Raw genomic sequence first — 12,464 nt, 5'->3', positions numbered from 1 at the left:
AAGAAGTTTTATGAATATCTTCTAAAAAAATAAGTCTGCATAATGGAAAAATAGGAAAATAGTATTTAACAAGATTTATGATATGAATATAATTCTCTCGATATAATAAAATACAAAAAAAAACACAGAATGTACATTATCTAGTTCAAAAAGAAGGCAATTTATTTAAAACCTTAACTATTGAACATTTAGGTATATAACTATTTATTTCAGAATGATTTACAGAAAAAAATGTAAAGAATGACGAAAATTATATAACTACATAATGAAAAGCCAGAATACCATAGATACTTTAAATCTGTTTTTCTTGGAGCTTAATAGACAATCATCAATCAACAAGATTTACAGGAAATGCGGAGGTAAATTAATTTGCAAACTCAAACGGCGCGCTTTGGGTACGCTTCAACAGCTCCCATTCACATAAGAGCTCTTTTTGAGCAATGAAAACGTTAAACTGTTTTCCTTTCGCGATGTTGGTCTCGTGGAAAACCTGATTCTATTTTTTTTTGTTACATGTTTATCAGTTCATCCCTCATAATTTCCCAACTCCTAATCAAATCAAAAGACTTGTTCTGAGTTCTGACTGACTGACTGGTCTATGAAAGCACAGCCTAAACTGCTGAGAATTAAACTCGAAATTGTAACAGTACCTACGTTTCTTGTATAACGTGGGCACTCGAAAGTTTGTATGAAAATCCGTCATTTTTCTAAGTACCTATTTACACAAAAATTTATGTTTGACCTGCCAGTTAAGAATGAAGAAATACATACTACTTTGAATACTATTTTTGAATATTTACTAATATTTTTTACATGATATCAATACTATTTTTGAAAATTCCATTCCTTATGGTTACCCCCTCTAAAGAAAATGAAAGTTTGTATGAAAGTAAGTTCGTCATTTTTTAGGTCGTATCCATGAAATTTACGCTTGATATTTGAGTTTTCGGTCAAAAATGAAAAGTAGATAGGTACGTATTTCAGGATTTTTGTAAGTTTCATCCATCTCATCGATTTTCAAAATTTCCACTCTGGCAAAGTTTGAGTGTGTCAGGTAGGTAGTATTTTGATATCCTAGGTTTACCAAAATAGTAAAATTTTGAGTAGATAGTAAACTAGAGTTGAGTTGAGTAGAATTTAATACTATAACCTCACAATCTTCATAATACACTTTCTGTGTCCCCCATATCCCCAATGTGTCATTGTTGTACGTGTGTTAAGAGTTAAACAACCTTTTGCAAGCTCATGAATAAAAGGACCTTGGCAAGGGTTCTACGTAACCTTATAAGCTCTTTTTATTACGTGGATATTAATTAGTAGCTAGTAAGGTGGCTAGTCTGTCCGCGAGTTGTACACGTTTTTTTAATTCTGTGGAAATTCTTTGTTTTTCTGATATAATAATATACTAAAGGATGCCCACGACTTTATCCACGTGGATTTAGGTGAATTCGGGATATTCGGGGAATTAGGGATAAAAAATTGCCTATGCCAATTTTCGGGATGCACGCTACCTCTGTACCAAACATACAAATCAGTTAAACGGATGGGCATTCAAGAATCCCGTGGGAACTCTTTGATTTTCCGGTATATAAAGTTTTTTTTCACCGGAATTTTCATCAAAATCGGTTTAACTGTTGGGCCGCGAAAAGCTAGCAGACAGACAGACATTTCGCATTTATAATATTAGTATGGATATGTGGATTAGTTGAGCAGAAGCCGTGAAAAGCAACAAACCGACACGCTTTCCTATTTATAATATTCCTATGGAGCACAGAGTAGGTATACCTATTTTAGCGTTTAAACTACCGTGAGTGATTTCCATTATAAATACTATCTGTCCCGGCTTACTCACGTGTGTAGTCGACGTTAGCCCGACTAGTTTCGAACCCTACCTAGGTATACCTAGGTATAGGTATACCTAGTTAGTTGATGAAATTAGTTTTCTGAAACTATTAACTATTAAAGAAAAATTATCTAACAATAAACATTTGAACACAATATTTCAAGATTCAACATTACATTCTTTAGATAAAATAAAATTGACTTTATGAAATCTGAAAGTAAGTACCTATTCTCTTAATTGAACCAACTGCAAAGATAACCCAGTAGAAGATAGTAAATGGAATAGACTGAAAGATAACGATTGAACTTTAATTTAAAGGAAAGTAATACGGTCCAATCTATATAAAGACTTACCTACTTGAAAAGTCATCGCTTGGAAAAGGATCGTTTTTGCAAGAATAATTTCTTTTCGCGTTTTCGTAATAACTTTGCAGCATATGACTGAATTCGAATTCACCAAGACATGTAATGTACCGCGAGATGAGCCAATTTATAATGAAGACGTTCTTGGAACTTTCTGGAAGTCTGATAATGGCATTTAAATAATTTTACGCTATAGGAGATGTGAAAGAGAGGAGATTTAAAAAACCGATAGACATTGGGGGTACTAGAACGGCGACCTCGCACCGGAAATTGCAGCGTTGGATGGCTCCTCCCACTAGGACAGATAACATCAAACGAATCACAGGGAGCCACTTGATTAAGGCGGCGCGGTGCAAGACCCCGGCGTATGGAAGTCCCTACACGAGACCTATGTACAGTGGACATCTATCGGTTGCTAATGATGATGAAAGGTTTACTTCCTTACTATCTTGAAGACCTGTAGTTGCTAGAGATATATTTTATAGATCAACAGTATCGGGCGCACCATAATGCGTAACCCAGACGTCACGTTAGCGTCAACATCTGGTGCTATTATCAGTTTTTCTACTGTTTGAAACATATCATATTAATCATATATCATATATATCATAAATATGATATGTGATATAATATGATGTATATATATTATATATATAAATATATTTATCATATTCTTATGGGTACCTTATATCAACAGAAATATGATGTACCTACTAACCGATGGGCGCACCTTTTGTAAAGGCATTGATTCTGCGCCTGATGTCTCTCCGGTTGTGTCGGATTAGCGTCCCACCGGACTATGAGAGAGAAGACCATAAAGAGTCTGCTGGATCAACCGGATCTGCGCATACGCTTCTGTACTATACATTTACTGTGTTACCACGAACCCAACTAGGTCAGTAGTATTATATTTATTATCTTGGACCCAAATTACCTAACCGATTATATTGAAATTTGGCAGAGTAGTATCTTGGGACCCAAGAAAGGAGATTGGCTACGTGACGTCATCATAAATTCAACATGGCGGATCCTCTTAGACGGCAGACACAAATTGAGATCGCAATTATGTACAACAGTTAGGATTCTTACAACAATAAATTATGGTTATAAGTACCTATTATTTATATTTGACCTATTGGTTTGATATTCTAATAAATATTTCCTAACAAAGATTTTCTACATGAGCTTGGATGGCATAATATATTGCCACTAATTATTAATTACTTAGATCAAGCTATACGTGACCTGCAACAATATAGGCCAAAAGCTCTTTATGAACCTATTTATTATTCATGTCCATAATTATTGTGCCATATTGTTTTATTTGAAAGTAGCTCAATGTGTATGTAATGCCTGCTACAACGAGTGAACTATGAATACTAAATTGGCGTTTGGTTGGTTTACACAAAAACACTAGATTACGATTGTATTGGCAATAGAGACGAGCGGTCGTATAAAATAGGGCTATTGTTAGGGCGTTAACCGAAATGTAGTCACATTTTTTTTCCCGTACGCCAATCTCGTATTTCGCAGTGCAATCGGAAATAGCAGAATCGCTCGATTTTTTGGCAATTTATTTTCATCTATTTTCAGTTTGAAATACTTTCATTCATGTGGTTAGTTTATCGTTTTATCAGTTATTTAGATATGAAATGAACTACTGTACTCCTGTAGATAGTTACTGGAATTTTTGCTTGGATGTTTGTTATTTAAATAAATAAATTACAAAAACTAAACCTGACTAAAACTTTTCAAATACGACCACTGACAAATAGTTTAAATTATTTAAATTTTATTTTTTTAGAATATTATACAGGTACAACTTTATGACACTAAACTTGATAAATTTATCTCAATAAGCCTCAGTCAGTAGCCATAATATGGATTACAATGAAGAAATGTATCGCTCTTTCAGCGTACCTACATACGAGCTTATAGAGAGAGACAGCGCGTGCCAGACCTTCCTTACTTTATAAAAGCTGAAAGCTGAAACGTTAATAATTTATTAAACTTTAAAGGTATCTGGCAGGGGGTTGCCACGACACTAAGGGTCTGGCAATGTATGACGTGATTTTTAATACTATTCTGAAAACAATATAAAAAAATTAGACCTTACACATTGACGTAAGATTTTTACATCTTTATTACCTGTTATCTCCCAAAGCCCCCATGATCAAAACAAACGTCCAAACAAACATTCCTCCCAGTGTTGATAACAATACGCAGAGAAACTCAGCTTTTATAAAATAAGGTCTGGCACGCGCTGGCTTAAGAGGCCATTATAATATTAAGCGCGTCTAAGCTCTTACGAGTTGCCATATTGTGACAAACGGAGCACGTATACACGCGTATAAAAACGAGCACGACACAACAATAGCTTTGAGTAATTCACCCAATACTCGTCTTGGGTGGTGTGTTAGATGGTACTGGGTTTGGCTAATTATTTATTTATGTACGTCTTCTACTTGATAATACTTAATTTATTTTGCCTAGCTCTTACTTAATTAGAAAACTTCAAAACAACAGAGACCCTGGACAAAACAACATTAATTTCACCAACTTGTTTAATATTAAATCCCGAAGTTTATCGATATTAATTTCGGAGTCATAAAGTTACGTCTTAATTATAAGATGTTCACTTTGAGTTATAATAATATGTTTGACAACTATTAAACAGGAACTAATAGTTCTCAGACCCTTAACAGATTGTTAGCATGTGGATTTTTACAATACAAATATAATAATCCTATTGTGTTTTTAGCACAATAGTATCCTAAAAGCAATCTTAACATTTCTTTCTTTTCAATAACCATGCTTGAACAAAGTGTATGCTCCAGTATCATATTAATACTCGTGTAATAATAACTAAGCAGTCTATCGTGATGGGGAATCGGGGTATGAGCCGAAGGGGACGCCCCCGCACACCCACACATCACCCGCGCTCACCCACACCGGGTTAGCGCGGGGGCTGTGCGGGGCGTTCCCTCCCCGGCTGCCATCTCAACCTGTCGCGTACTATACATGTAAGCATAAAGCTACGGTCACATTTGCGCGTCACGAGCGCGGGATGCGATGCGGGAACGTCAACGACACGAATCTGTAGTGCACACCTACGCAACTACAATGCAAAACATTTCAATATCTTGGAAAGCGACCGCCACGCGGCTGACGTTCTCGCTTCGCAATCACTTTGTTCATGCAGGATTAGAAGATGCTTAACATAAACAGTTGTTCATTTATTTTTAGAAGAAATGGATAAAGCTGGACATTGTGGCACTGGACGTAATAGGACACTGGGCACTTACTAAGCGATTAAAATATAACATACCATTGTTTCTGAAAGCTTTTCAAATAAAACTATGATACAATGCAATGTATATGGCATGGCAAAAATGTTCATAATTTCTGAGCTCAGCATTGTGAACTAGGACTTGAAGTTTAATCACATCTTCTCTAAAGCGGGCTTTATCTCAGAACTGCTCTGTAATAATGTTCATTATTTTTAAAGCGTGAAATTTTAAGCAGCATTTTCCTCACACAATTATGTTTCGTTTTCAGAAGCGACGCAGTAAAAACTCTAGCTTTCTTTGTTTACCTAAGAAAACTTTCCGCTTGGTGACAAATTGTGGTGGATGGTACAAGATGGCAGATTATTTTACTTACAACCCCTCTTAGTAGCAAAATATCGGTCATAGAATAATATTTTTTTTGTTTTTTTGGATCATGGTGGCTTTGGGAAATAACAGGTAATAAAGGCTTAATAAAGGTGTAAAAACCTTAAAAATCTTACGTACTCATACTCCAAGATTTTTTAATTAGAGATTATTAAAAAACCACCATGATCCAAACTTCACAGTCGCTGATCGTTCCTCTCTGTATTAGAGACAATACGCAAATAAACTTTTAGCTTTTATAAAATAACAAAGGTCTGGCACGCGCTGGCCCTTAGTCCATTATGGTTTAATAAATCAAGGATTAATGAAACCGAATATAAATTGAAATATCCACAAAAACGTTTCAGTGACAAATAATAAAAGTACGAAAACATACATGCAAAATATACTTAGTTAAGTAAAATTTTGGACCAAGCTTGCTTGGCCAATGAGATGTTTTGTTATTCGTTCGTTTAACTAGATCGCTTTAAAATCCGTAAACAGAGAAAAATAGACGCCTTTTGTGGGAACTAACACGTAATCCAAAACTTTTGGTTTATTTACACTTCGTTTAGAAGCCTGGGAGTTTTCTAAAATTAGTGATGCCATTTTCATTTTGCCATTAAGCTTTGACGTAAGAATTTTTAGCCGTGATATTTGAGTAATTCGACTTTGCCACAATTTGTGCGAGGTAACTAGATCACGAAGTTTTGAAAATGCAATTTGAGGCTGTATTTGGCTGTATAATGTTTCCACAGCCCTCTGTGGGTCCAAGCCTGCTCCAGTCAATAATTTCATCTTCTATAATTATGTCCTGTGTGTAAGTTTTTCTCCGATTTTTGGTTCTCGATCAATTTTGTGTATACAACGTAGCTTTGGCCTACTGATTGATCTAGTCGAGATTCTAGAGCTGTAAACTGTGACGGCACGACCTTCTTTGGTAGATGATGGTCGTTCATTACATTACAGGCTAAGTTACAAAGCAAAAACTGTGACTACATAATATATTAGTTAAACTATCAATATTCATACTTCCGTAGTACATACTATTAAATGCGTCTGCTAGCTTTTCACGGTCCATCCGTTTAACCGATTGCGACAAACTAATGAATGAGTGGCAATTTTGAAACTTTTAGTATTTGTTGTTATAGCGGCAATAGAAAAACGCATTCTGTGAAAATTTCAGGTTATGGTTCAGACATACAGTCCGCTGACAGACAGACGGACGGATCGACTGACGGACGGACGGGCGGACGGGCAGCGGAGTCTTAGCTATTCCTAGTCCCGTTGGCACCCTTCGGATATGGAACCCTAGAAACTAAATCCACGTGGATGAAGTCGCGGGCATCATCTAGTTATAAATATGGGGTAGCTATAAAGCCTTAAAAGATCTTTGCTCAAGTTGTTTTGTTGTTCATTTAGTGAACTAGGTCGCTCCACGTTCGGTAAAATCGCGGTGATGCACCTAAACGATGTAAATGGATGAGCTTTTAACAAAATCTTGCGAGAGATTTGAAGCTGTAATTTTGACCTGCTAAGCTTTTCTAAGCGACAATATTGTGCCACTAGTGACGTGGTAATTAGGGCAATTAGGCGTTATTGTGAAGCTATGCTTTGGAGTGGGCGCTTTCCGGCAGGACAGTAATTGGGTAACCTACATCACTTTGGCATGGTGTAAAAACTTTAGTAAATATTTCGCAGCTTATGCATTTATTTTCAAAGATTGCACTTTTTACAGCGCGAGTATTAAAATTGTCTGTTGATAAAAACTAATCTAAATCTTCTATATAATATAAAAGGAGAAGGTGACTGACTGACTGACTGACTGACTGACTGACTGACTGACTGACTGACTGACTGATCTATCAACGCACAGCTCAAACTACTGGACGGATCGTATAGGATAGCTATTATGACGTAGGCATCCGCTAAGAAAGGATTTTTGAAAATTCAACTCCTAAGGGGGTGAAATAGGGTTTTGAAATTTTGTAGTCCATGCGGACGAAGTCGCGAGCATAAGCTAGTATATTATAAAAGGAAAAGGTGACTGACTGACGGACCTACTGACTGATCTATCAACGCACATCTCAAACTACTGGACGGATCGGCCTGAAATTTGGCATTCAAATAGCTATTATGACGTAGGCATCCGCTAAGAAAGGATTTTTGAAAAGTCCACCCCTAAGAGGGTGCAATAGGAGTTTGAAATTTGTGTAGTCCACGCGAACAAAGTCGCGAGCACAAGCTAGTAATTACTAAAACTATTATAGTACCTACGCGACAGGTCGAGATGGCAATCGGCGCGACGTAACCCGCGTTATCCCGCACTGGGATAGCGCGGGGGCTGCGCGCTCATACCCCGATTACCATCTCGACTTGTCGTGAACTATACAATACTAATATTGAGTACCAATAACGTACAGTTATTAGTTAATGCACCGCTCGGGGCTGTAGCGTCAAGAATGATATTGATAATGTATAGGATATTCAGATATACACGTGGAAATTTTTAAAACAACCAAAGAAAATCTTTATATTTACCCTTTGCTATAAGTAAGGGTTTTTTAAAAGTTGACAATAATAATAACCATACAAAATCTGTGTAGTGATATAACAATGACTCACGCGAAATGAACGCCGTGTTGAAGGTGTGCCTGATGGTCGTTAGCATAATTATAATATTAGTGTCATTTAAATAGGTTTGTCGGGTTTATGGAAAAAATTGCTAAATAACCTAAAATACATTTCAGCTTTCTAGGTCCAAGGATTTGGAGTGGATGTTGATGAACCAATCAGTGATTGAGTCAGAACCATCAGAACTATTCTTTTTATTGTATAAGGATATGCTTTTTCTCTAGACAAAGCCTTACATTGTTGCGTCACGAACATTATCTGCAATGTCTTTTATGAGTTACCATAAAAAATCAACGCTTAAAATATTAGGAAGCGGATACAAGGATTGAAAAAGTGCCAAGTGCCATGTATTTTTCTCGTTTTTAGTTGCGCTAAAGTGATGTAGGTTACCCAATTAGTTAGCGAGATGGCTAGAGTGGAGTGTTCTCTGACAAAACTATACGTTACAAGAACGCGTAATAGTGCAATTAGCACGTTGCACTTAAGGTAGACTTCCGTGGGGCACGGCAAAAGCAGAGTGAACAGACTATGAAAATATTAGAATGCGCCCGCTTCCAAACCAACTGCGTCAGTCTCGTATGACCGACGCTGTACATTATGATATAGTGTAGTGTCAGAGTCAACTAGAGTGAGGGAACACTCGGTTTGATCCTTTTTTAGGGTTCCGTACCTCAAAAGGAAAAACGGAACCCTTACAGGATCACTTTGTTGTCTCTGTCCGTCTGTCTGTCAAGAAACCTACAAGATACTTCCCGTTGACCTAGAATCATGAAATTTGGCAGGTAGGTAGATCTTATAGCTGACATTTGGGGAAAAATCTGAAAACCGTGAATTTAGGGTTAAATCACACAAAAAAAATTAAATTGTGGTCAGGAACTAATAATTAGTACCTATTTTCAACTTTCGAAGTAAGATAACTATATCAAGTGGAGTATCATATGAAAGGTCTTCACCTGTATATTCTAAAACAGATTTTTATTTATTGTTATGCATCATAGTTTTTGAATTATCGTGCAAAATGTCGAAAAAATACGACAGTAGTACGGAACCCTCATTGCGCGAGCCTGACTCGCACTTGGCCGGTTTTTTTTTCCCGTGGATCCATGAGGATACCACCGCACTCGGTGAGGCACGGAGGTTATGTCGGACTCTTACCGACTAAAACCCCACGATGTTTCACGCAGCGCCTGGTGGCTGTGCTACGGGGCCAAACACGTTCGCGCAACCCAGCCAGCCGCGCCTGCTGAGGATTCACCTCAGAGGACCAAATCAATATAGTCCCTACACACCGTCTGAGGTGCACCAGGAACACGAAGGTGCGCTTCCTTACTCGAGGACTGTTTTAGACTCCCCGTGTCTATTGCCACTCGGTTTGATCCTGAATCAACTCTGTCAAATATTAGGTATTTCAGCACCAGGGTTGACGTGAAACCAAAGATTTAGAGATATTATAATATTTAAAACTTATTTCAACTTTGCTACACTGCCACGACAAAGGCCCCGTTTCATAGCATTAGACATTTGACACCTGCCAGTATAGGTGAAGCTTCGAGGCAAGCTTCGAGGTTTTGTTACAAGTTTCATAAGTCAAAAGTCATGGTCATAACTCATAACTAATGAACGGATAAATCTGCCATTTCCTGAGTTAATACATAGATTATCCAAAAGATTGTGAAAAGAAAAAGGAGCTTGAAAAAATAAAATAAATATTTATTTTACATAAAAAAGTTAAAATATTTTTATTTTTAATTATGGCCTACTTTGACCGAAATCTCAAAGCACGCCCCGCGTAGCAAGTAATGATGCAGCTCTAGACCGAGTTGGAACGCGCAAACCTGAAAGAGGTCGTGAATAATAATGAACCGTGACTAGTTTATGTGATTCACCGCTTGCCGGTAGGAAATCTAATGCAAATAAAATCCTTATCCCCGAAAAGGTAGCGGATTTTGTGTAAATAAAAGTGGAGTGGTTGATCTAATGCAAATAAAACGGTGGGAATACTCAAAAAGGCTTAGTTTGAATAGGGTTGAGGTGTCAGCTAAATACGTATGATGACGGACGTTCTACGTGTGATTAAAATCCTGAGTAGGGCTCAAAGTAGAGAAACATTTTTGGACAGTAAAAGATAAAATTGATGACTTTATAATATAAAAACCGATAAAAAGGAATTGACTTTAATGATGATTGCATAATACAGCAGAATCGGGATAGATACATCGATGACTATAATTATATCACTAGATGATGCAGGCATCGACTTCGCTGTACAGAATATATTATTTAATCTACATACCATAAGTATACCTACTTATATATAAAAGAAAAAATTTACTGAATGACTGACTGACTGATCTATTTACGAACTACTGACGGATCGGGCTGAAATTCGGCATGCAGATAGCTATTATGTCGTAGACGTCTACTAAGAAGGATTTTTGAAAATTCAACCGCTAAGGGGATAAAACACGGACGAAGTCGCGAGGATAAACTAGTAAGTATATTATAATCTTCCAACTACTGTATTTTTAATTACAGATTTAAAATAATCGGTTAGGAAAACCGGATGACGTTATCATTTCGCATTTTCATTAGGTACGGAAAAATGCGTTGCTTGTATTTGATCTTTTATGTATAATCAGCTTTATTCGTTAGTGGTTAGGTCACAAATAAAGGTATACTTATTTCGGCCTGCCCCTGACCCCTCGGTTTAGCTTAGTTAGAGCTCAAAAAGATAACTTTTACTGCGTCTTAAAATATTTTTATAGAGATACGTAGGTTTCCTCTTAGGATTCTTACATTATTTTATTGGTCTCAAAATTATCTTAGGTACTAATGGTTTACTTTAAAAGTAAGTAGGTAACTTTAAGTAAAATACCATGATAATATAAAAAAGTTATACCAATAAAGAAATGCAGTTTCGCTTTTATAAAATTAGTAGGTAGTGATTATTTTTTCATTAGTTAAAATACATTACCCAAATAAAAAAACCGGCCATGTGTGAGTCAGATTCGCGCACGGAGGGTTCCATACTGAAGTCATATTTTTTGACATATTGCACGATAAATCAAAAACTATTATGCATAAAAATTTATAAAATCTGTTTTAGAATGTACAGGTAAAGCCCTTTCATATGATACCCCATTTGGTATAGTTATCTTACTTAGAATATTGAAAATATCTACCTACTAATTATTTGTTCATGAACACATTTAAATTTTTTTTGTGATGTTAACAAACAACAAATTAACGGTATTCGGATTTATTCCTTTAGGGACTTGTGCTATAAGACCTATCTTCCTACCAAATTGCATGATTCTAGGTCAACGGGAAGTAGGTACCCTATAGGTTTTCTTGACAGACAGGAAGGACAGACGGACAGACAAATAGACAGACTGACAACAAAGTGATCCTATAAAGGTTCTTTTCTTCCTTTTCAGGTACGGAACCCTAAAAGTTACCAAAAAGTTCTCCAAAATTAACACATAAAAATTTAATGATTTAAGACAAAAAATACTTACATTTTTACCACAACACAGCACATAAATAAATCGGCTTCACACACGCACTGAACACTGCACTCCACTACATACGTCTAGTCTAGGTACGATGTATAGCACTGTTTATGTTCTAAGGTCGAGTTTCCCCACCGAGAGGCTGCGTGGTACTGAGTCGGGAGCGAGCGGGAACGGCAGTGACGTACGTCAACCGCGACACGTTTACACTGCGTACGAATTATTTTCGCTATTTTGTGGTGGACTACGCAAATATTAGTACCTATATTTGCTTTCGTTATGTTAATTGAATGACCTGAGTATTTGCCAAATTAAAAAACATGACACCAGAGTTGCATGAATCTACAATCACTATGTATGAATTCGCACACTCATAGAATACATTCGAAAGTATATCAAGGTTTCCTGATGGGAACCTTAACTTAAAGTGTGTTTGTTTGTTGGTTTATCGGTTTGTTGC

At 36.7% G+C, this 12,464-nt stretch overlaps 1 protein-coding gene across 2 annotated transcripts in view; it reads right to left on the bottom strand.

Moving 5' to 3' along the window:
- dpr18 (defective proboscis extension response 18) overlaps positions 1-12,178 on the bottom strand; it is a 47,603-nt gene extending 35,425 nt beyond the window's left edge. Inside the window, exon 1 of one of the 2 annotated variants that reach the window (XM_034977361.2) lies at positions 12,011-12,178. The gene's annotated coding sequence lies outside the window, so the exon portion shown is untranslated. The remainder of the gene's footprint in view (positions 1-12,010) is intronic. The other variant, XM_034977360.2, reaches the window with a different exon arrangement.
- Between the last annotated feature and the right edge of the window lie 286 nt (positions 12,179-12,464).

Source organism: Maniola hyperantus, chromosome 17 (assembly GCF_902806685.2).
Source record: "Maniola hyperantus chromosome 17, iAphHyp1.2, whole genome shotgun sequence".
Taxonomy (NCBI): domain Eukaryota; kingdom Metazoa; phylum Arthropoda; class Insecta; order Lepidoptera; family Nymphalidae; genus Maniola; species Maniola hyperantus.
This window is presented reverse-complemented; position numbering and strand designations above follow the sequence as displayed.